Source organism: Lepidochelys olivacea (genome assembly GCF_965140295.1).
Source record: "Lepidochelys olivacea isolate rLepOli2 genome assembly, chromosome: 6".
NCBI classification, from domain to species: Eukaryota; Metazoa; Chordata; order Testudines; family Cheloniidae; genus Lepidochelys; species Lepidochelys olivacea.
Window position 1 is genome coordinate 19,142,911 of NC_140416.1, and position 25,007 is coordinate 19,167,917.

At 43.5% G+C, this 25,007-nt stretch overlaps 1 protein-coding gene across 3 annotated transcripts in view; it reads left to right on the top strand.

Annotated features, from left to right (window-relative positions):
- Positions 1-25,007, top strand: part of TSPAN4 (tetraspanin 4) — a 658,755-nt gene that overhangs the window by 142,383 nt on the left and 491,365 nt on the right. The window lies entirely within an intron of this gene.

The window sequence follows — 25,007 nt, forward strand, 5'->3', positions numbered from 1 at the left end:
GAATGTAAGCACTGGAAGCTCAGCATGATGCCTGGAATGTTCAAGCAGCATTGTCTTCTGACTATATCCACACTTTAAACTGAGGCCAATTCAATGTGTGCGTATTTGATCCTTCTCTTGCTAGCAAAATCCAGCATCAGGTATATCTTTCACCTTGAGTCGTGCCATTTATCCTTTGCATCGAGATGCATTTCATTTGAATCATGAAGGAGAAGAAAACATTGGTGGGGAGAGCTGGGATCAGAGCCCTGTAGTGAGAGATGATTCCGTTAGATGCTTTGAAAGTGGACTGGACCAAGCACTCAAGAATATAGTATAGGGTAACAAACCAGCCCTAGCATGTGGGCAGATTAGATGCTTTGATAGGCCTTTTGCATCTCTAGTGGTTCTATTAATGCTTTTGAAATTGATGCCTGGGATAGTCAAAGGCATCTAAGGGTGCTAGGTGCTTCAATGCAGGTTGGGTGCCTAATTCACTCCATTAGGCCCTTTTGAAAATCCGAGCTAAAAATACTATGAAGAAAACATTTTCCCCTTCCAATCTCAGTACAATCTTTTCATGACTTTGCTGCAAATCTTCTGCTTTCCCTCATCAGTAACTCAACAGAACATGTTCACCTGATCGTGGAGTTTGAATACCTTTTTAAAGTAGGGTGTAATAAGTATTTGCAACAGTGCTCCTCTTATCCACGAAATGAGATGCCTGCATGTCATTCCAATCTGGAGAGCTCAATGCATCTATGGTGTGTCTCTATATGTTGGGCACATATGGGGAGAGCGGTGGCGGTGGAGGTGGAGCCCTGGAATGAGTCTTGTGTATAAGCATTTGTTTTCAGGAGAACCTGAGAACCCCACCGACTTGGGATGGAATTTTCAAATGCTCAAATCCCATTGAATTTCAGTGAGATTTGGGTGCCGAGCCTGGATTGTCCTTGTTGGGTCAGGGGCAAGAGAAGGGAACAATCTGTGTTCAGACTGCTGTTGAGCTTCCCTTACGTATATATAATACAACAGACGAGAATGGGAAAACGAACAAGTAGCACTGTTAAAAAGCCAAGAAACTTCAGTTGAAAGGATTTGACATATGAGCACGGACGCAGTATGTCTTCCTAGCCGTTGTTGGTATTGTGAATACATAAATAATATCTGATTTGGGAAATAGCAGAAGATAGCCCTTGCAAACGAGTGAGCTTGCAGATTGCATGGCAGATGATGGTGCTGTACCTGTCACAAAGGCAGCATTGAGCAAAAGTGATTACTTTAATTAAAAATAATTAAAACAACGGCTCAAAGTCAAAGAAAACACAGCTACTCAGCTTGAAGGCTAGTTCCAAATGCCACACACAGCTAAGCCGTATATTTGAAGTATTAGGAATACTGATCAAGGCTATGGCTGCACGTTGTATCAGTGCTGTTCTTCCCAATCAGCTTAACTGGGATTTCTGAGCTCTTTGGATACTGCTGGTTCCTTTTCTTTTGCGAGCTGGAATGTAGAGATCACTTGAAAAATAGGAATGGTGGAATGTAGGGGTCTGTGCAGTGTGCAGTGCTTGGAGCCAGCTAGCTGGGCACTTGCATTTCCTTTGATTTTGTATTGAACATAAGTAATTATTTTATTCACAGGAAGTTAAAAAGGAGGCTCAGTCTATGTGACTGATAAAACACTCTTCAGAGATCCTCTGCTATGTACAGAATCCGAGAGTTCACTCTGCCTTTTCAGGAGACAACAGAATCTTGTCATGGATGTTTCCTTTTGTTTCTCCCCATTAATCTCACAGATTGTAGCCTTTGCCTATAGAGAATTCACTTTATAAGCAGACTTCAGTGTAGATTATGAGTTTAGGCCAGGTGCGCCCCAGGAGGAGAGGCCAACGGTATGAGCGAGAAGGATCCTCTGTTAACTGATAGACCACATCACCTGGGACAGAGGCTTCCTGACTTTTTATGTGGCTAGTTCCTCAGCTGATTTTAATCAGTGTCACTCCAGAGGCTTCAGTGGAGCAACACCAATGCTATTCAACTTATTCATAAAAATGATCTGGAGAAAGGGGTAAACAGTGAGGTGGCAAAGTTTGCAGATGATACTAAACTGCTCAAGATAGTTAAGACCAAAGCAGACTGTGAAGAACTTCAAAAAGATCTCACAAAACTAAGTGGTTGGGCAACAAAATGGCAAATTAAGTTTAATGTGGATAAATGTAAAGTAATGCACATTGGAAAAAATAACCCCAACTATACATACAATATGATGGGGGCTAATTTAGCTACAACTAATCAGGAGAAAGATCTTGGAGTCATCATGGATAGTTCTCTGAAGACTTCCACGCAGTGTGCAGCGGCAGTCAAAAAAGCAAATGGGATGTTAGGAATCATTAAAAAAGGGATAGAGAATAAGACGGAGAATATCTTATTGCCCTCATATAAATCCATGGCATGCTCACATCTTGAATACTGCGTACAGATGTGGTCCTCGCATCTCAAAAAAGATATATTGGCATTAGAAAAGGTTCAGAAAGGGCAACTAAAACAATTAGGGGTTTGGAACAGGCCCCATATGAGGAGAGATGAAAGAGGCTAGGACTTTTCAGCTTGGAAAAGAGGAGACTAAGGGGGGATATGATAGAGGTATATAAAATCATGAGTGGTGTGGAGAAAGTGAATAAGAAAAAGTTATTTACTTGTTCCCATAATTTAAGAACTAGGGGTCACCAAATGAAGTTAATGGGTAGTAGGTTTAAAACAAATAAAAGGAAGTTCTTCTTCATTCAGCACACAGTCAACCTGTGGAACTCGTTGCCTGAGGAGGCTGTGAAGGCTAGGACGAAAACAGGGTTTAAAAGAGAACTGGAAAATTCTGTGGAGGTTAGGCTATTAATGGCTATTAGCCAGGATGGTAAGGAATGGTGTCCCTAGCCTCTGTTTGTCAGAGGGTGGAGATGGGTGGCAGAAGAGAGATCACTAGATCATTACCTGTTAAGTTCACTCCCTCTGGGGCAACTAGCACTGGCCACTGTCGGTAGATAGGATACTGGGCTGGATGGACCATTGGTCTGACCCAGTAGGGCCGCTCTTCTGTTAACAACAGTTTACACAATCTGAGGATCTGGCCCATAACATTTAGCTGCCCAGCACTATTTTAAAGAGGATTCAGATTAGATTCTGAGTGTTTTTGTTTGCAAATAGCCTGAAAGGTCAGGGATTAGCACTGTAAACCAGCCCATGGTTTTCACTCCCAGCAAACTAAAATCCCACGGCTGTTCTTTTGACATCGACCTGTATGATTTCTCATGTTGATTGCAACATCAATCCCCCACATTCATCTTTGATCTTAAATCTGTCTTCTGAGACTGTTTTCAGAATCCCTTCCCCCTTTGGCCCTTAGATGCACCAGGATTGTTGCAGGATTGGGAGACCTGCTGTGTCACCAAAGGTATCTCCATCAAAACTAACTTGGGACAAAGTGTGGCTTTGTGGGAGGCGAACATCGAAGCCTTGTCTACATTACAGCATTTCACCTTTGCACCCCCCTAGCAACTCTTTAACACACCACCCAAACTCATTCCCCACCATTCACCCGGGGAGAGTTCTTCTGGGCAGTTTTCACATACTCCTTAGATGACTTTGAGAGCAGTGGGTGCTGTGGTGGGGGGGAATTCTCTGCTCTGTCCCCTTCAGGTTCCCTAATTCTTAACCTATGAGCTCATTCCATTTCTGTTTTTCTCATTTATTGCCCCACAAATTCTTTTGTGGTCTTCGTTTAATGGTCCCTCCTTCTTGGTTGAAGGTGTGGGGCCTTTAGTTCTCAGCGGGCCCAAGCCTGACTGCCCCAGTACCCACAATAGATCACTTTCATGCAGAGGCATTCACAGCTTCATTGGGATTGCACTTGTTCTGAGCAAGGCTCACTAGAGCATCAATCTGCACTTGTGCAGTGCTAAAGTAGACAGCAGGCATTGCTGTCTCAGCTGCCCCACTTCATTTGGTCTTACCCCTAATATAGTGCACTGGTCATTCTTCCATGGTTGACCTCCTCTACTCTGTAGTTCTGGTAGAAAGTCTTCTAAATGCTCCACACAAGTACAATCTGGACTGCATGCATCCAGTGGTTAGAGTCCTAGCCTAGCACTCAGAAGACCCATTTTCAATTCCCTGCTCTGTCCACATACTTCCTATGTGACCTTGATAAAGTCACATAGCCTTACAGTGCCTCAGTACCCCATACGTTAAAAGTATCACCTCTGCCATGGCTTTCTGCATTAGCAAACATTGAACCTCCATATATCCGCCAGCATATAGCCACAACACAGAACTTAAACGTTGTGAAGACTACCCAGAACTTCCCATCTGGCAGATTATGGATAACATACCCCAGCAACACCTGGAATCGCAGAAACCACTCTGGACCACACGTGACCAACTCATGTCTCTGTATCTGGCCAGGGAATGGCAAAGTGTCCAGACCTCATCTACTTCTCCAAACAAGCATATTATTACACACCCAACAAGCCACCCTCCTGGTTTCAACCTGCCATGCAGACTTTGGATCGTGTTGAAGTGTATCCAAACAAACCATGGAAGATACATCTACTTGATGCACAAGTGGAAAATCAAAGATTCCCCTTTGTGCGACTGAGGTGAGAACATCCAAACCATTGAACACATAACACAGTGCCCCAAATAGGGTGTCAAGGCTGATTCCCCATTTTGGCACTTAGAGTGCGGAGGCCTGCAAGGATTAAAAATTAATACTTGCCACTCCGGGCTTGTATTAAACTCCCAAGGTTACAGCTTTTTCTCTGACCTTGGCTTGGTAAATGTTGCCACTACCCAAATGGAAAACCCCTTTTGGAACCCAGGAAGGTGCACTAAACCCAGGGTTGTGAGTTCAATCCTTGAGGGGGCCATTTGGGGCAAAAATTGGGGATTGGTCCTGCTTTGAGCAGGGGGTTGGACTAGATGACCTCCTGAGGTCCCTTCCAACCCTGATATTCTATGAAATTACAAGGGGATTCCTTCGTGTGGGGTGCCCTCAAGCCCTTCAACCTCGGGGAAGAGCTGAGAAAGAAAACAAAGGCAATTACCTGTTGCCACCAGCTAATTAATATATGCACAAACCTCTTAGGACACCAAAAATCCAATCCTCTTCTTTAAAAAAAAAAAGGTACCTTTTATTAAAAACAAACAAAAAAAGAAACGTAGGTTTTTGCTAGGTTTTAAAAGAGAAATTCCAAAAATTAAGCACCCCAAATAGCTTTCTTGCGGGTTCATCTTAAAGGTTACAAGCAAACAAAAGCATCTGGGGTTAGCACAGAGGAGTCCACTAGCCATAAGAAATAAACAGAAATACACCTAATTGCGTCTTTCTAAACATTCCTGATCTACTTACACATTTGGGAGTTCCAAATAAGTAGCTCTGGGATCTGATGATTTATGATCATACCTGGCTTAAAGCTTCTCATAGCGTAACTGCTCCCTGTTCCCCTCTTTCCCAGAGAAACAACAACAGAGAGAAAGGGGAAGTTTTTTCCCCATTTTAAAAAGTTCTAGCCTTCCCATTGGCTCTTTTTTGGTCAGGTGCCCACTCCCTTTCCTTTTACTGTGGGCTTGTTAACCCTTTATAGGTAAAGCAAGTAGAGACCCGGTTCTAACAGGGGTTTTTAAAGCTAACTGGTTGGCTGGGTGTCCATATAAGGGAGCTCCCCCCTTCCCTCCCATTTATCACATATGGAGTCAAAGATGATTGGATGATCTCCAGTGTCACAGAGGAGGCCTTGAAATGGTGTATGGACCTGCAGCTACATTGATATAGCGTTGCTGTACAGATGCCATACGCGTGTAAGAGAGAGTACTCCATTTGTAAAATGGGATAATAACACCTCATTACTCTCACGGGTGTGTGTTAAAGATTTTAAGGCACCTAAATGCTATGATGATGGGTGCCATATAAATACCATAGGTAGATTGAGTGCATTTCTTCACAAGCATCTGTTTCTGTACAATTGCTGTGCTTCAGTGCTGGCTTCCAAAGCTGCTTTTGGATCATAATTAGAAGAAGACTTCGTATGGGCATGCCTCAGGCTGGCCTCAGTGAGGGTGCCTGCCCAGTTCTGGGGCAATGAGAAAACTTTGATACCCTAGATTTGTATTACTTGGCCAGTGCCTAGGAATGGACAGTGATGTGTGATTTTCTTGGTTTCTTTGTTTTGTGCCGTTGTGCTTATGTAGTGCAGTAGGTGTGCATATTTTGTGTTGGCTTTCGGCATGGATCTCTTTTGTCAAGAAAATTCACTAACTTACTGAGACCACTAAAATCTATTCAGTGTCCAGCTACTTCACTGCCAAATAACCTTCTTCAAAACAATCACTTGCCCCAGATGGGTGGGTGAGTAGAGTTGTGCCAGGGCGACAGATATAAAATTCTCTCTCAGCCCTGAGAAAAGTGATGCATTTGCTCTTTCCTTCCTGATTGCTCAATCGCTCCAACAGCCACTGAAGTGATGTATAGCACTGGAGTGGGAATTTTAGCACAGCAGAACAGCACTCTCCATGCCCGCTAAATAGAGGACCTACACTTTCCTTTGTCTTTCTCTTGCTCCAAATGTATTTAATGAACCTTCTCTTATTGCCTTTTAAGTCCCTGGGAAGGCACAACTCAGTTTGTTCTTTAGTCTTTCTGATTTTATCCCTATATTCTTGTGCTGCTCTTTTGTACTCCTCCTTATCAATCTGTCCATGTTTCCACTTTTTGTATGATTCCTTTTTGATTTTCAGGTAATTAAAGAGATCCCAACGGAGCCATACTGGTCTCTTACTATTCTTCCTATTTTTTGTTGCATTGGGATAGTTTGCAGTTGAGCTTTTAATATTGTCACCTTGAAAAACCTGCCAGCACTCACTGACTCCTTTTTCCCTTAGATTTTTTCCCCCATGGGAGCTTACCTACCTGTTCTGAATTTGTTAAAGTCTGCTTTTTTTGAAGTCCGTTGTCCTTATTCTGCTGGTCTCACCCCTTCCTTTCCTTAGAATCATGAAATATATCATTTCATGGTCCAAATTGCCTTCCCCTTCAGACTTGCAACCAATTCCTCCCTGTTGGTCAGAAGCAAGTCTAAAATGGCTCCCTCCTCCTCACCCGGGTTACTTCCTCCAGTTTCTGAAACAAGAAGTTGTCCCCAGTACATTCCAAGAAGTTACTGGAAATGTTGTGCGAGCAAACAAATGGAGGGAAAGGCAAATGTAATTAATTTGATTCTATACTGGATAGAATAGTATAAGCAACTCGTCTGCCATTCCTCAACTCTTTGCTGCAGTTGGGTGAGCAGGACGGGAGCGGAGTAAATTAGAATTTGACTTTAAGGTTCAGATTTCAAGTATATTCCCCAGAATTTGGCAAGTGAACAGGTCAGCTGCATCATGCAGGGGACCAAGCTAATTGAAGGAATGTATTTGGCTCCACATTGCAAAGAAAAAAAAAAAGTCTCACTTTGGATCCCAGCCCGGGGAGACCTGTATGGCTGATCACCCCTTCCTCGGTATCAGCCGCTGTTGTTGTCAAGGGAGAACTGTGACTTGCGTCTGTGCTGTGGGTGAGATGTGTGCATTTTGGGGGTATTCCAGGAGAGAACATGGTTTCTGTTCCACAAATGAAGTGGAGGCAGAGGGAATGAACCACAAAGGGCGATGTGTTCCCCTTTGCATGTTAGTCTTAGCAGCTTTGGTGTTGGTTTGGGGAACATAATAAGGGGAATGACTGAAAGGTTCATAGGAATATATGAATAGGATAGGAATGTAGGAACTGGCAGATTGGATCAGACTCATGGTCCATCCAGTCCACTGTCTTGTCTTTGACAGTAGCCATTAGCTGCTTCAGAGCAGGAAGGTGCAAGAAACCCTGAGGTTAGAGAATAACCTGCCCACAGGGAATCTTTCTTCCTATTTAATGTTTCTGAAATGTTTTTAAAAACTGAACAGGGAAGCACTGTAGCAATTCAGTGGTCAGATTAATCACATTACTCTTTCAAACGGTTTATTCAAAGCTTTGACTTGTTGGAGGCAAAAATCTGGATTATTCTTAGCTTTTTATTAACCCAAACACACTTCCCTTCTGGGAGGTGAGTGGGACTGTGAGGCAGGAAGGGTGGGATAGAAATGGGTTCAGTAAACCAGTTTGGAGATTATTAGCACATAAATCTTAGACAACAGTCCCATGTGCAGCAGAACTTGTGTGTCCTCATCGGCTTTCCAAAGAGGGGAAGCTTTGAGTGCAGAGAGGTTTTCCGAGGTGCTAAAATGGTGAGAGTAAATCTCTGCTTGCTTCTGAGATCAGAGCAGGGGCTGAATTCCCTCCTTGCTTGGTTTTGCTTCCTGTCTCCATTAGCACCTGTTCAGTTCTTTCTGTGAATGTCCTGGTGTACCCCAGTGAGTGTTTGCTCTGTCTTTGTGTGATGCGAGAGCTAACCATGCCCTGCTGAGGGCACATCATGTTGTAGGATGCAGGAGGTTAAAGGACTGATGCAGGAAAGATGGTTATTATTTGTAGTGTAATAATGATCAGAGGTCATAGCTGAGGTCCCCATTGTGGTAAGCACTCTACCCACACCTAATAAGGGACAGTCCCTGTCCTAAACAGACAAAGCGTGGGAGGGGAAATTGAGGCACAGAGAGGTCAGGGGACTTGCCCAAGGTCGCACATCAGGCTAGTGGCAGAGTGGGGAATGGACCCTGATTCTTTTGAGTCCCAGCACGGTGCACAATCTGCCAGGCCACATTTCCTACCTTTTAAAATGTGCTTTAGGTTTTCATAGAACAAGCGTGTGAAGAAATTGCCCTCTGACCCAGAGAGAACAAGAAGGGCTCCCACAGCCTTGCCGCTCAGTGTGTGCACACAGCTTTAGTCACCATTACTAGAAATGGCCTGTACATATTGGGCTTAATCTAAAGCCCTCTGAAGTCAATGGAGAGACTCCCATTGATTCCAATGGGCTTTGGATAAGCCTCGTAGAAGGGAGAATGAACCCTTTAGAATTAATTCAGAATTAAACACCCAGTGCTGATGGGCCTGTGCAAAATTCTCCTGACATTTTGGTTTCCAAAATCTTGCCACTTGCTCCAGATCGGATTCTTTGCTCAATACCTATTAAAATTTCTCCTGCTTGGAAATGGGAACTGCAGAAGCTTTGATAAATGGATTTGATAGATTTTTATTGTTTCACTGGAGCCTCTGACAGTACTGCTGCATTCTTTGAAATGCTGTGTGTCGCTTCTTAGAGCAACACCCCCTGCAAATCTCATCTCTAAGCAAACTTAATAAATATGTTACATCCCTGCAGTCACAAGCATTCTTTCTGTTCTCTTGTCACCTAACAAGTTCCTAGATTTTAATGCCAGGTGGTACCACTTAGTCAGACCTCCTGTACAACACGGGCCACAGAACTTCATCCAGCTATTCCTGAGTCAAGCCCACTATTTCTGGCTGAGCTGGAGCGCATTATTTAGACAAACATCCTGTCTTGCTTTAAAGATTCCAAGTGATGGAGAATCTGCTTCAACACCAGGAAAGTTGTTCCAATGGTGGATTACCCCTTGCAGTTAAAAATGTGTGCCTTTTGTTTCTTGTTTGAATTTATCTATCTTCGCTTTGAGCCATTGGATCGTGTTATGCTCTTGTTTTCTGAGAGCAGAAAGCTTTTTAACCTAGCAGTCTTCTCCCCATTTAGTACTCCTTTTGAGTTAGTAGAGCACAGAAAACAACTACTATACCTGTAGCCATGATTTTTGAATGTGACTACTGATTTTAGGGGCCCGGCTTGAGACACCTCAAAGGGGCCTGGTTTTCACAAAGTTCTGCCCTCTGAAAAATCAGGCCCCTTTATGGTGTATTAAGATGGCTGTCCAATATTAATAGTCCCGATTGAAAATCTTGCCCTCCACCCAGAGAAGAAGCTGACACACTGTACCAACAGTAATTATACAAAGAGTAGTATATATAGTTCATAATTAATGACCTCCTCTCACAGAGTTCCTCTGGTTTGTGTGAAGAAGTGAAACTGCTTGTAAGCTTCTAGCCTCCACTGGGTCTCTGGATTCTTTGAAGGTTTCCTCATTATTGGGAAAACCCCTTGGATGATATGCTTGACTTCATGCTAGTGATGTCGGTCTGTCTGTCATCCACATTCCCTAAGCCCTTGTGCATAATGAAGGTTTTAAGGAATTCTCCCACTGTTGGTCTAGTACCAGTGCAGGTTCGCCAGTGCTAGGGAATGAAGAGAGGCACTTGTGATTTGGGCTGTGGCCTGGGATGCCAGAGATCTGGGTTCAGTTCCTAGCTTTGTCAAAGGCTTCCTGTGTGATCCTGAGCATGTCATTTAATCTCTCTGTGCCTGTCTGTAAAGTGTGGATAGTAATGCCTCCCTTCCTGTCTATTTAGATGATCAGATCTCAGAGACTGTCCCCTTACTATGTGTATGTACACGGCCTAGCACAATGGGGTCCTGGGACTGGTTGGAACCTCTAGACCTGCGTTTCTCAAATGCGGCCACTGTGGCCACATGCAGCCACCAGGGACTTTTCTTGTGGCCACAGCCTCCTGGACTGTTATGCGGGGGAGAAGAGCAAAGTAGCGGCCCCTTCCCCTCCCTAGTGCTCATGGTGTTGGTTGCTGGGGTTGCCAGCAGGGGTTCTCCTTCTCCTGTTCCACATCCCTCCCGAGACACCTTGGACACAAGGCTGGAGAAAGAGGCAGCCGGTGAGTTCCCCACCTTCCCAGGAGTGGTTTGGACTTCAGCCCTGAGGTTGAAGGGGGGCAGGCCCTGGTCTGTAGCTTTGGGCTCCGGACATGGGGCTTCAGGCTGCAGCCCCCTGCTGCCTCCCTTGGCCCTCCTCCCTTCCCATCCAGAGCTTAATTTGTCCCCAGGCTTGCTGGGGCTGAGTAAGTCGTCTGTGAAAAGTGATACAGTACTTGCATGTCTGTTAAGATCACTTTTCACAACAGGCTTATTAGCTAGTCCTAAATAAAAATTACAATGATTTGGAAGTGTATATGTGCATATTTATTTTTTTCCTAAAGCTAATTAAGTATTTTAGGGAAAAGTGTGAGAGCGGCCACCAGCACGAGTTGGTGGCTGTACTCTGAGGCCACCAAAAAATGAGTCCCGAGAACCCCTGCTCTAGGCACAGTTGTAAGATAAATAACACAAGGAATGCTAGTACTGATTGGCTGCTGACAAATACAAACAAAAGCAAAACACGGGCGGCCTGTCAACCAGCACTAGTGCTAGATGGCTGCCTATCCAATCAGTCGTCTGATTGTTTCCTTGTGCTCCCCCTGCCTATTGTATCCATCTGTTGTCTCTTGTCTTAACCTTAGATTGGAAGCTCTTTGAGGCAAGGACTGTCTTGTTGTCCTGTGTTTATACAGAGCCTAGCACAATGGGGTCCCGGTCTATGACTGGGGCTGCTAGGGAGGGCCACAATACAAATAATAGATCAACAGTGAGAGACATTTTTTAAAATTCTCAGTGTAATGAACCTTAACTGTTGAAAAACAATGTAGATGAGCTACTTCAAGATTTCAGCTCAAAACACGTAGCTAGAAAACAAATTGCTCTTTTCTTCTCCCTCTATTAGAGTTCTAATCCAGGGCTAAATGCTTTTGCCAAATTGCTCTTACAGGATTTTAACTTCCATGCTCATAATTTCATTCAGATTAATTTAAAAAAAGCCCTCTCCATTACAGTTTGACTGAGGAAGATTCATCAGAGCTAGATCTGCTGTGTTGCACATCCCATATGTGATTTTTATCAGAGCTATTTTAACAAAGGCACAGATCTTTACATTTAATCTTATTTATTTAGCTTTAATAAACATGGCATCCATTCATATGCTCTATGCACCCGGGGTGTCATTTAAAATATGTCCTAACTACAGCAGTGAAACTAACCTACCACAAACCTGCCTGATCTTGAATAATTCTCCACCTCTGTAATTACAGTTCCCTTCACCTCACTCATTATCAAATGTCATGGGGGGCTGAAGGATGAACATCTACTTTAAATGTCTAGTTTGTCGGCTGTATGAAACGCCTCGTGTGTAGTGTAGCCAAGCTGACATTCCTGTTGCTTTTGTTGCACTGACCCCTTTCAAACTTTGCTGTAGCCCCTCAGAGAAGCGTGACTCGATTTATTTTTTTAGAAGTATTTTTATTTATTTTACACGTATTGATTTTTATTTTTTTACGATGAGGAAAGTTGGGAGTTTCTGTTGCCCTCTCCCATCGTTTATTTTGAGCCAGACGCTAAGCATGGAAAGTCATGGCTGAAACGGCAAATGTTTGAAACAGGTTTTCTACAGTAGAAACTGCTTTCCAATCTTACTATGTATTGGTGCTCCTGTGAGGGTGGTCTCAGAGCATTAAGGAATTACCTTTCAAACCCTGCTCTTATGTGACTTCCATTGTGGGGTGAAAGAATGGCTGATGGCCAGTTCCTAAGGGGTTCAAAGGGTAGCACTAATTACACCATATTGAACCTGTGTGGGGGGCCAACAAATGTCCTTTTATTCAGAGGTGCCCTGATTGTACGCCATTATTATTTATAGTTTGGCAATGCTTGGGGGCCCATGTTATGGATCAGGGCCCCTTTGTGCTAGGGGCCGTACCAATACAGAACAAAAAGAGAGTCCCTGCCCCAAAGAGCTTACAGTCTAATCAGGCCAGATTCACTGCTGGCATAAGTAGGTACAGTTATCATTGCAAACAGTTGCACATGCGTACTTCAGCCGAGGATCTGGCCCATCAAGGTGTATATCATTCAGATTTATTTTGTGCTTTTTTTTTTTTTTTTAATGTATGTCCTTTTTCTTCCTCCTTGAGTGAGGGTGTGTTCTAATAGTTCTGTCCATGCACTGGGAGCCAGGAGATGGCTCTGCTAATGTGAATTGACAAGCTCTGATTTTTGGAGCAGCAAAATTGATGAGAATCTTGTTCCTATCATTTCTCTGCAGTTTTTCAAAGCTATGACCAGCAGCAGAAGCACTGAAGCTGCCAATCTGCAGACTCAGAAAGACAGCCCGGCATCTGTCTGTATTTGGCCCCTATTTGGAAGATTTTCTTTACGGCTGTAAAGGCTAACTCTTAATTTAACTGGACGTACACATTTAGACTCCACCCTCGCAAGTGAAAGCTTTCATTCATGCTGGATGAATAGGCGAGTGAATTTTTCAAGACCTGGTTCTGCCTTTTGAGCTCCAAACTCCATGCTAATATTGCTAGAGACTAGGTGCTCTTCTAGAACTGTTTATTAATCACAGCTAATTATAAGTTACTGGTTCAGATTAGTCTCTGGGTGTTCTTCTACCTCCATGAATTGAGTTTTCCTCCCTTAATTTTTTCCTGCTTATTCTCCCATTCTGTGTTTGGGGAGTGGAAATTTCTCCACCAAAACAACAACGTTGGCCTTCAAAAACCTTCTGTTATCTACACAAACATTTTTCTTTTCTTTTTTTTTTGCTGTATCTTTCTACCAGTGTCAGCCTATCACTTATCCAACTGAGTCCTAGATTAACTTCAGAAATCCGAAGAATGTCTTGTATGGAAGTGCAAGGCACATTTCTCTGTCCAATAAATCAGTATTATAGTTCTCTGGGGACAGAAGAAGAGGTATTCTAATGGAGTCCACACACTCAGGTCCAATTTCACAAGAACTACATTTCCAAGGAAAAAGTATAAATCGTCTGCTTTGCAAGGGGGAGAACTATATGAAACAACAGAGATTTCAGAGCCCTTGTTTTTTTTTCCATTTGTGTGGTTCCCCCTCCCGATTTTACCGTATGTTACTTAATTTCTTTTGTAGCAAGGGTAGCTCCTTTTATTTTTCTGCATGGAACAAATTTGTATTCAGGAGGATCTTTTCCCTGTGTCAAGCCAATATTTTGTTCCTTTTGTAATACTAACCTTCTTGGAACTCGCTAGGTAATATTTCTCATTCTTTTTTTATTGAAATGATGTTGGTACTTGTTCAGTATTCTTTTACCACCCCCCAGCCCCCCACCCCGAAATTTTGGCTAGTTTTGCATGTTATGCTTTGTATCCATAACTTATATATATATTTTGCTGAGTGACAAAACACACACAAATAGGAAAGGGAAGGTCAACCCAGAGGGCCCAAAGGAAGCAATTCTCAGTTCGTTCTGGTTTATTTTAGGCCTTGTCTACAAAATACAATGTACTGTGTTTGTGCCTTATGCTTCCTGTGATCTGGGGATGACCAAGTTTGAACACAGATTCATCTATTCAGGTTTGCTTGAATGGAACTAAAGCATGCTAGAGGCAGTGTGGTTCAGCGGATAGGGCAACGGGCTGGGATTTGGGAGGCCTGGATTCTGTTCCTGGTTCTGTCATTAGCTTGGTGTATAAACTTTAGCAAGTCATTCTGCCTCTGTGCCTGTTTCCCTGCCCATCTCTCTTGTATTTGGACTGTAAGCTCTTTGAGGCAGAAACTTTCACGATGTGTATGTACAGAACATACATTAGAACATAGGAATGGCCATGCCGGGTCAGACCAGTGGTCTATCTAGCCCAGTAATCCCATCTTCCTACAGTGGTCAATGCCAGGTACTTCAGTGGGAATTAACAGAACAGGGATATTAATAAGTGATCCATCCCCTGTTGTCCAGGCCCAGCTTCTGGCGGTCAGAGGTTTAGGGATACTCAGAGCATGGGGTTTCATCCCTCACCATCTTGGGTAATAGTCATTGATGGACCCTATCCTCCATTAACTTATCTAGTTCTTTTTTGTACAATGTGGTAAAATAATGCAGTGGGTCCTGATCAGGACCTTAAGGTGTGACTACTGTTGTTTATGTACTTGAATGTGTTATAACCATATTAAAGTACCGGTGCTGGAGTCCTGTTTGCTTAACATAGTTATATTATTATTTTTGTTTCATTCATGCAGGCAGGACCAAACCTGGTTGTGACACGTATGGCCTCCATATATTTTATGGAAATATGCTTATGAGTGTGATATGATGCAACAAATATGCTTTATGCAAAAGGTCTCTTGTAAGGTATCATAACAAAGGTTATAAGCTACTGAATGTATTCCTCTTATTTGTATGCATGTATCCTTCTTGTATCTGAAGCTAGAAATATGACCTATACCTCTGAGGTCCTATTGTAATTATGCAAAGTGTGGACTATTAATGGTGGTTTAGAATCTTGATGGCTCCCATTGACTAGGACAATTGGTTGTAAATGGTTTATTTATGTGCAAGCCTTCTTGTGTACGTGTGGGCCAACCCATGGGGAATGGAGACTAGGGGTCTTACAGTGACATGTGTCCATGTCACCTGATGGTGAAATCCATATTAAATCTGGTACTTTTCATTTAGTAGGAGAGGTGGGGACCCAGAGAGACAAAAGATTCCTGCCTTGTGCCAAAGCTATAAAAGGGGTTGGAACAGGACAAAGGTGTCCAGTGATGATAAAACCCCTGCTTACCACCTGAGATGTCTGCTGGAACTAACAAGGACTATACCAGGGGAATGGATTGGGCCCAGACTAGGAAGAAGTCCAGTCTGTGAAAGAAGCTTATTGGAACATATCTGAGGGTGAGATATTACCTGTAATCAATTTCTTAGAATATTACGCGTAGACTTGCGTGTTTTTGCTTTATTTTGCTTGATGACTTACTTTGTTCTGTCTGTTATTACTTGAAACCACTTAAACCCTACTTTTTATATTTAATAAAATCACTTTTGTTTGTTAATAAACCCTGGGGGAGCAAACAGCTGTGCATATCTCTCTATCAGTGTTATAGAGGGTGGACAATTTGAGTCTACCCTGTATAAGCTTTATGCAGAGTAATACTGATTTATTTGGGATTTGGATCCCATTGGGAACTGGGTTTCTGGATGCTGGAGATAGGTAACCTGCTGAGCAGTTTTCAGTTAAGTCTGCAGCTCTGGGGGCATGGACCAGACCCTGGGTCTGTGTTGCAGGAGGCTAGTGTTTCCGGCTCAACCAGGCATGGTTCTGGAAGTCCCAAGCTGGCAGGGAAAACAGGCTCAGAGGTAATTTCAGCACATCAGGTGACAGTCCCAAGGGGGTCTCTGTGACCGATCCTGTCACACTTGTTATAAACGTTTAAAAAAAAACAAACCAAAAAAAACTGGAAAAAGAGGCACAATGGAGCATAAGTGGGAGGAGCCTGACAAAGGACTCGCCCACACTGGGAGTAGAACCATGCTAGTTACCAACATGTTTGGACATTTCAAGTATGGCCACCTCATCTGCATGGGCAGGGATTTTTTTTTCCTTGAAGATCATTTTGAGTACCTCCATGGGGAACAAAACTTTGATAATGGGCTCTTCAGTCTAGAGACAATAGTTGGAAACTGAAGCTAGGCAAATTCAGATAGGAAATAACGTGCACGTTTTTAATGGTGAGAGCAGTTAACCATTGGAATGACTTATGAAGGATGTGATCGATTCTCCATCGCTGGCAATTTGTAAATGTTGGATGTTTTTCTCAGAGATATGCTCTAGTTCAAACCGAAATTAATTCAGGAAAGTCCGAAAGCCTGTGTTATACAAGAGGTCAGACTAGATGATCAGAATGATCTCTTCTGGCTTTATAATCTATGAATCATACTTTAGACTCCATAGAAATATGGTTTGGTTATTAGGAGGAGGGATAGTCTAGTGGGTAGGGGACTGAGAGATGGGGGGGTTCCGTTCCCTTCTCTGCCACTGGCCTGCTGGGTGACTGTGGGCAAGTGATTTAGTCACGCTGTGCCTCTGTTCCCTGTGTGTAAAATGGCATAATAATACTTCCCTACCTCCTAGGAGTGTTGTGAGGATAAATGCACTGAAGATTGTGAAGTGCTCAGATACTATAGTAGTGGGCGACAATGTAAGTGGCTAGATTAGTGTAATTATCAGAAAAATATCCTGTTCTCCTTGTCTGGAAAAGCATGCTTGAACCCTGCCAGTAATGTGCATAGTGATTTCCACTCTCTTCTGTCTCAGACTAATGGGCCTTCTCCTCCACCAAATACAGGTCTAGAATGACCATATTTCTGCTGCTTGTAGATTTCTCAATCATCAGAGATAAATTTATTTGGATATTTTCATTTTCCTTACTGCTGCTTGTAGCTTTTGGAAGCAGCAGGGAAACTGATGAGTGGGGGTGGTTGTTTTGTTTTGTTTTTGCTAATTTCACTGGGCAGAGTATAAGCAGCAAGAGCAGATATATTACTTCTCTTCTTTCAAAAGCAGAGAATCAGGTCTTTACTCTGTTGCTGCGTTAATAGCAGCAAACACAGTGCATTATGGGAATCCCTGGATATCATGCATCATAGAAGATGTAGTCCAGTTGGGAAACCCAGCTGTAGAGAACTGGGGGCATGAGGAATCTGCACTACAATTCTCCTGGGGCACTATGGTGGCATTTCTAAATTGAAATATGTTGGGTTTTGGATGTTCAGTTTTTCAACAAAATTGATTTGTGTGTGTGTGTGCGCGCACGCGCAAAAAGCAGCCCTTTTTTGAAAACATTTGTGTCAAAAACCTTTTTTTCTATGGGAGTGCAGTTTTGTTGGAAAATGTTCAGCCTGCCCTAATGAAACATCCTCTTCCCTGAAACAGCTCTCTGCCTTCATTCTGTCTCCTGTTTGTTTTCAAGACAGGAGTGGGAGAAGGCAGCTGACCTGGCGCGCATGAAACTTCCTTGCTTCGTGGTGGTGTATGCTCCAGAGCCAATGAGATTTTTAATTAAGTGGGAACCAGGGCCCAGTTGAGAGGCTGCCAGGATGACTGCATTTCACAATTAGATCCAGAAAGTTAAGGGGATTCAATAAGGGCCTACGAGGGGATTTTGTGGGGAGGAGAGTAGTGGCAGTAACATCCAGGTTGGAGCTCCTTTCCTTTGGGAGTTAGGGAATGGGGAAGGATTTGTTCCCTAAACTTTTTGAATCTCTGTCAGTGCACCTCAGTTTGAGCCACTTTCAACACCACTTGCTTCCTGGCTCTGAGGCTATGCAAAAGGAGGTGCTGAATTTTAGTTGTTGAACTTTTGGGATGATTTTACTTATTTGCATCCTAATCAGATTGAACTTGCTCTTAAATAAGAGGCACATGAGGCTTGGGGATGCTGGAGGGGCAGGTGCTCTAGGTCTAGAATACTATGATGAAGTCATCAAACTTGTGACTCAAGTCAGAATTTTTACCAAGTTTTCTGAAAGCTAGCGGCCAGTTCAGTATACTGGGCCTATGAAGACAAGATGCTTAAAAGTAAAGGTAATATAAATCTGTTGCTCTTCTGATTATGACAACAGAGGATCTGGCTCAAAATCTCAGAATAAGACATTGAGTTCAGTGGTGGAGAGAAAATGACAATTCTAATCTGCATTTCTCACCAGGAAGAGCAGCATCCTAGTACTCGGGTTGTGATTGGCTCACATTTCATTCACCCCAAGAGGCTTAAACAAGGTTCTCTGCAACTGATCAGGATTCAGGCAACCTCACACGCTGTCAGGCATATCGATCCTCTGAGACAGAGCAGTGCAGTGATCCAAGGAGATGGGGACCTGGAAAAGTTAATTTTGGAAGAGGTTTTAATTATATAGGGTGGGGGGAAAGGAAATGGAAGAGGAGACTGGCAGCAACATGTCACAATGTCCTGAGAAGCGGGAGGGAGAATAAATCTAAACATGACCAGCAAAAGAATCTGCTTTATGAGCAAATTCCATTTAAATGTAAATTACCCTCAGTGATTTTTTTTAAAGTAGAACTTTTAGCAGCGTGGTGCAGGAAGGCAGAAGTATTTTTCCTCCGGTTTAAATATGTGACATAGACAGCTCTAGATAAATGTAAGACTCCTTGCTGCTCCTCTTCCTTACACCTACTTCTTTCCTGTGGGCTCCTCAGGGCTATTCCCTGCAGCAGTGCCTCCAGGTGGTGATAGCTAGGATGTTTGCGTCAGTCACCAGAGGCCTGCTGGTGTCAATTAGCATCCAAATGACTGGCATGTACCATCTTGGTAACATTCAGTCTGTGCTTCCCGCCAGGGGACCAGCCTCTAAGAACGTATCTCATCCCCTCTGACCTGGATCAACCGTCTAAACCTCGTAAAAATCTGACAGGGAACCCACCCCCACCAAAGAAAAAAGAAAAAAAAGAATATTCATTCCCTCTCCTGAGGCTCAGTAATTTCTGCAAAGAGCAAATACAGAATCATTTCCCTTAAGCTGGAAAATGAAAAGCACTGAACTGTGGGGGGTGAGAGCTCCGCTGAATAGTTTTGGTGATACATAATGAAGACTTGGGGCCAGATCCTCAGCTGGCATTAATCAGTGTAGCTCCACTGACTTCCATGGAGCTATGCTGAATTAGATCAGCTGAGGATCTCGCCCCACTGCTTTTAACCTCTTAGGATGCTGGTCAAAATCCAGACCACGTTGCTGGCATTTTAGTTTCTGCCATCTGTGTTTGGGTGCGAAATGAGTTTGGTCTCAATCCATTTCCTAGTGGGAAGCATCACTCGTTGCCATTCTTGGATCAGCCAGGAACTGAATTGGCATGGAGACTGAAATATTCCTCTACCTATCAGAGACCCCCTTCACAGCACTACATTGGGTACATTGGTGAGGAGGCATGGGGATGCTTTCCCAGCCGCTTGTGTGTTCAGTGAATACAGAGGACCTCAGCTTCCAGGGCTGTAAATCCATCAGTCAGGCAGTGGTGTTAAAGTTCTCACAAACCCCAACCCTGCTGAACTAGAGAAGGAAAGCTGGACTCCAGCCATTCCTGGCGAAGTTAAATGTGGGTTGAAACCACGTCAATGTTTTTTCTAGAGACAGGAGAGGGGCAGTTTCACAAAGCAGCTGACTGTCAAATCCCATCTTTTGCTCCTAAAAGGCAGTGCCTTCCCTTGTGAATGAGTCATTGAGGTGGAATCCTGCCTTGCCCCTGACTCCATAAAGGTACTTATAAAAGTTCTCATGGTGTCTATGGTCTCAATCTGGTTGTCAGGTGCCACATGATAACTGACCAAACCATTGGACACCCTCACTGACCGGTTCAGCAAAGAGGCCAAGGAATTAATGGTTCTGGGGGACTGAACCCATCTACTCTTCCAGATCAGTTCAGGATACAGCAGATGGCATTGTGCAGGGAGCATGGGGACAAACAGAGGAGTTCAGTCTCCAGAGTGGCACCTTTCACTGGCACTACATTAACATTAAAATATGTATTATTGAAAAGGACACCATCAGGTTATTTAGGCTGAAAATGTTCTCTTTCTTGGAAGGGAAGGGAAATCCCAAGAATTAAACCTGGAGACTGAGCAAGCAAGGGACTTTTAAAGGCGTTAATAAGAAAAAGGATGATCTGAATTTCAAGTAAAAGCCTGGCAAGATTTAGCTATTAAATGTATTACAGTGTTTCTAATAGACCGTATGCACCACGGGGATGTGTTGATAGCACTGCGAGAACTTTCATTCCCTGGCCTTGTTGTGTGTCTTTAAATGTGCCATTTGAATGTTGCAATAACATTGTGATTGCCTTTTTAATTACATTATTTGTTTTGATGTGATCTTCTATGATGACATAAAACAATGGTGGTAATGAAAATTGTGGGTAAGGTTCTGGCTGGAATATTCTGGTTCACGAGCTGGCTATGGAAGCGTATGTGTTTCTCTCGTGGCTTTTGAAGCAACCCTTTTCTCCCTTATAGCTTTTTGGTTTTATGTGTATGACATTTCACTGCATATTGAGTCGCCAACCCCAAACATTAAAAAATCATGAGTCGCCCCTGCCCCCCACCCCCAAATCATGATATATTTTACAAATAATAATTTGCGATTCTTGTTTGCCTGCTGGTTTTTGAGCTTTTAGGGTGTGTTTTTCTCCACAACCATGGGGCTAGAAACTTACTTTAAAAAAGATTCTTCTGTAACAGATTTATCTTCAGGAGCTGGAGCTTTGAGGTAAAACATTAAATACCGTGAGAGTTGCAATAAAAGTGAGAGTTGGCAATGCTGATTGGCAAGTTTCTTCACACTGCTCTGACAGTGTCTCTTGCCTTGAGATGAAGGAAGAAGGGTAGTTCAGTCTCCATCGTCTGTTAAAATCTTGGACTCTCTCCTCCGACTGCCCCTAAAAGTGTCCCAATAGTTTTAGTGATGTGAAAACGTATTCACTAGGAACAGCTTGAGACAAAGATCTTCACTGCCAAACAGTCATAATTTGGTGAAAGCTTTAAGAGGAGGGATGGTCTTGTGTTTAAAACAGTGGTCTAGTACTCAAGAGACCTGGATTTTATTACGGCCTCTGCCACTGACTCCCTGTGTGACCGTGGGCAAGTCACTCAGTCTCTGTCCCCCATTTGTAAAATGGGGATAAGAAAGCTTCATTTTCCCCACCCTTTGTCTAGCTTGCCTATTTGGAATGCAAGTTCTTTGGGGAGGGCCTTTTCTCACTATGTGTATGTACAGCATCTAGCACAGGGGTAGGCAACCTATGGCACGCATGCCAAAGACGGCACGTGAGGTGATTTTCAGTGGCACTCACACTGCCCGGGTCCTGGCCATCAGGCCGGGGGGCTCTGCATTTTAATTTAACTTTAAATGAAGCTTCTTAAACATTTTTAAAACCTTTATTTACTTTACATACAACAATAGTTTAGTTATATATTAAAGACTTATAGAAAGAGACCTTCTAAAAACATGAAAATGTATTACTGGCACACGAAGCCTTAAATTAGAGTGAATAAATGAAGACGCGGCACACCACTTCTGACAGGTTGCCGACTCCTGCAACACAATGGGGCCCTGGTCTCAGCTGAGCCCTACCATAAAACAAATAATAAATAACTATAACAATATAGTGGTGTTGGAGTTGAGGTTAAAATGATGTATTCTGTCACCAGTGCCCAAGTTCTCTGTACAAATAAGTGTTAAAAAGTTCTGTCTGTTTGGAGAGATTGTAACTCAAAATAACATGTGGTCAAGTGAATAATTTGAACAGTCTGTCATTTTCTGTAGTGTACGACAATTCCCGGAAAAGGATGAAAAATTGAAATTCTTCCCAGTATCAGACGTTTGAAATGATTATGCAGAGATGTGCAAATAAATATTTCCAAAGGATATATTCTCTGCGCACTTCAGACTGTAACTAAGTGATGAATTACCTTAAACTAGAAAGTGAACTACTGTCCCCATGTCAGGATGGATTATAATCTTAAAGGTGACCTGAAATGAAAACAAATTGGGTTGTGCCTTTTTGCTTAATGATGTATGTGTGGTGGGTTTCATTAAGCTCACACCCAAAATTTTTACCGTAGGTGTCATCTGAATTTAACATCAACCAGGTTATCCACCTTCCAGTTTTTTCCCCCAAGCCTCACTGGTCCAGAGAGGAGGCTGTTTACCACACTTCGGACGTTAGGACAGCATTAACCTTTTTATTTGGAAAGAACTAAGTAATTTTAACAAGTCACCCAGACAGTTCATGACTATTAGTGACTCTCCAAGGTAGATTTCTGATTGTATACGGCCTCCCTCTAGGATGTTGGCCCATTCCACAAGATCACTGTCTACTTCTGTGGCATTACTCAAGAATGTTCCTATTCTGGACATTAGTAGGGCTGCCACTTGGTCTTCCATATATGCCTTTTCCATATATGCCTATGTGCAGTGGTCCAGTCTCAGATGCTGCTGTTGGAAGTGCTGTGTTGTCTTCAGTCTTGGATTTGGCTCCAAACTCCTGCTCTCCCTTCCCCCAGCTGGGGGTACTGCTAGGAAGTCACCTGAAGTGGAGCACTCACAGGGACAGTGGTGAGCTGGAGCCAGTTCACAGTGGTTCGCGTGAACCGGTTGTTAAATTTTGAAGCCGGTTTAGAACCGGTTGTTAAAGGGGTGGGCAAACTCCAGCCCACGGGACCGTCCTGTCTGGGCAATCTGAGCTCTCGGCTGGGGAGGCTCCCCTGAGAATGCCTTTTTAATTTTTACTCACCCGGCGGCGCTTCAGGTCTTTGGCAGCACTTTGGGTCCTTCAGTGCTGCGAAGACCCGGAGCGACTGAAGGACCTGCCGCGGAAGTGCCACTGAAGACCCGGAGCGACTAAAGGAACTGGTTCTTCAGCTTTTGGCAGCTCATCACTGCATAGGGACACTACTTAAAGAAGGAGAGGTTACTCACTTCATGCAGTAACTGTAGTTCTTTGAGATGTGTCCCCCCCACCCCCCATGGGTGTTCCTAGAGGTGGGTATGCTGCTGCAGCCATGCTATTTTCAGTGCATTTGCTTGATCAGAGGTAGCGCATGTGTGTCTGCTTGAGCTGTGAATTACACCTCCCTGCTACGGTGTAGATATATCCTGTAAGACTGCCCCTTAGCATAGTCAGTGGCTATATGAGCCTATATTCTGCTATAAGACTCCTGATTACTATGGCAGACAGGAAGTTCTGCTGGAGCCGCAGGGGAAATTAAAAAATGGAGGTTTTTATGGAGTTAAATATGAAACAGGCAGTGCAATACAGTAGCCTGGTGTGTTATTTCTGCTGATATTCAATTCCCTTTACTTTACCTACTGTTCCAACTATTTTCAGTTGTCAACTGCCAGCAAATCTGTGTACTGACAGCTGTAGTGTGGAAAATTTTGGAGGCTGGGTAGGGGACCCTGGCACTTTTTGCACCTGGGGAGGCAGTTTGGATGGTGGGATTAGCATGTTAGCTGGCTGTCTCTGCTAAAATCATCAGCAGTGTTAAGAGTGTTGCCATTTAAATTCTGCTCTTCTGGTTTGTGGGTTAACAGCTGTTGAGATAGGACCATTCACACCTCTCGCAGTTGTTGGGGCAGATCCTTTGCCCTTTTTTGCTGTCTTTGTGCCACCTAAGCCAAATTCCCTGCTGGGTATTCCTGTGGCATGGGGGAGAGCCCAGCAGGTAGAGCCAGGGTAGCCAGCTCCTATGTGCCTCCCTTTTTCCAGCCTCTGTCACGGAAGCAGACCAGGAGCAGGGAGGAGGAGTGGCCAGAGATGATCCTTGAGGGCTGTAGTCAGCTGGTGCAAATTAGAGGAGAACAGTTTGGGTGCAGCTCAGTACTATGAGGCTGGGGCAGAGAATCGGGATGCCTTAAAGTTTTGACGTTCTTCTTTGTGACCTTGGGGGCTCAAAAAGCAAATTTTAAAAAAGGGCTCAGGTACTTCAGCAGAGTTGTGCAGCAAGAGGCAGTTCTCGAACAGGCCCTGAGGAAGCTCTGTTTCCCGCACAAATTATCTTTACCATGTCCAAAATATGAAAATAAGAACATAAGGACAGCCATATTTGGTCAGACCAATGGTCCAACTAGCCAAGTATCCTGTCTTCCAACGTGGCCAATGCCAAGTGCTTCAGAGGAATGAACAGAACAGGCAGTCATTGAGTGAGCCATCCCCTGTGTCCGCTCCCAGCTTCTGGCAGTTCGAGGACACCCAGAACTTAAGGCTGCATCGCTGGCCATCTAGGCTAATAGCCATTGATGGACCTGTCCTCCAGGAACTTATCTAATTCTTTATTGAATCCACTTATACTTTTGGCCTTCACAACGTCCCCTGGCAACGAGTTCCACAGATTGATTGTGCGTAGTGTGAAGAAATACTTCCTTTTGTTTGTTTTAAACCTGCTGCCTATTAATTTCATTGGGTGACCCCTAGTTCTTGTGTTATGTGAAGGGGTAAATAACACTTCCTCTTCACTTTCTCCACACCAGTCATGATTTTATAGACTTCTATCATAGTGCCCCTTAATCGTCTCTTTTCCAAGATGAAAAGTCCCAGTTTTTTTAGCATCTCCTCATATGGAAGCTGTTCCATCCCCCTCATCATTTTTGTTGCATTTCTCTGTACTGTTCCCAATTCTAATATATCTTTTTTGAGGTGGGGTGACCAGAACTGCATGCAGTATTCAAGGTGTGGGCATACCATGGATTTATATAGTGGCGTTATATTTTCTGTCTTATCTATCCCTTTC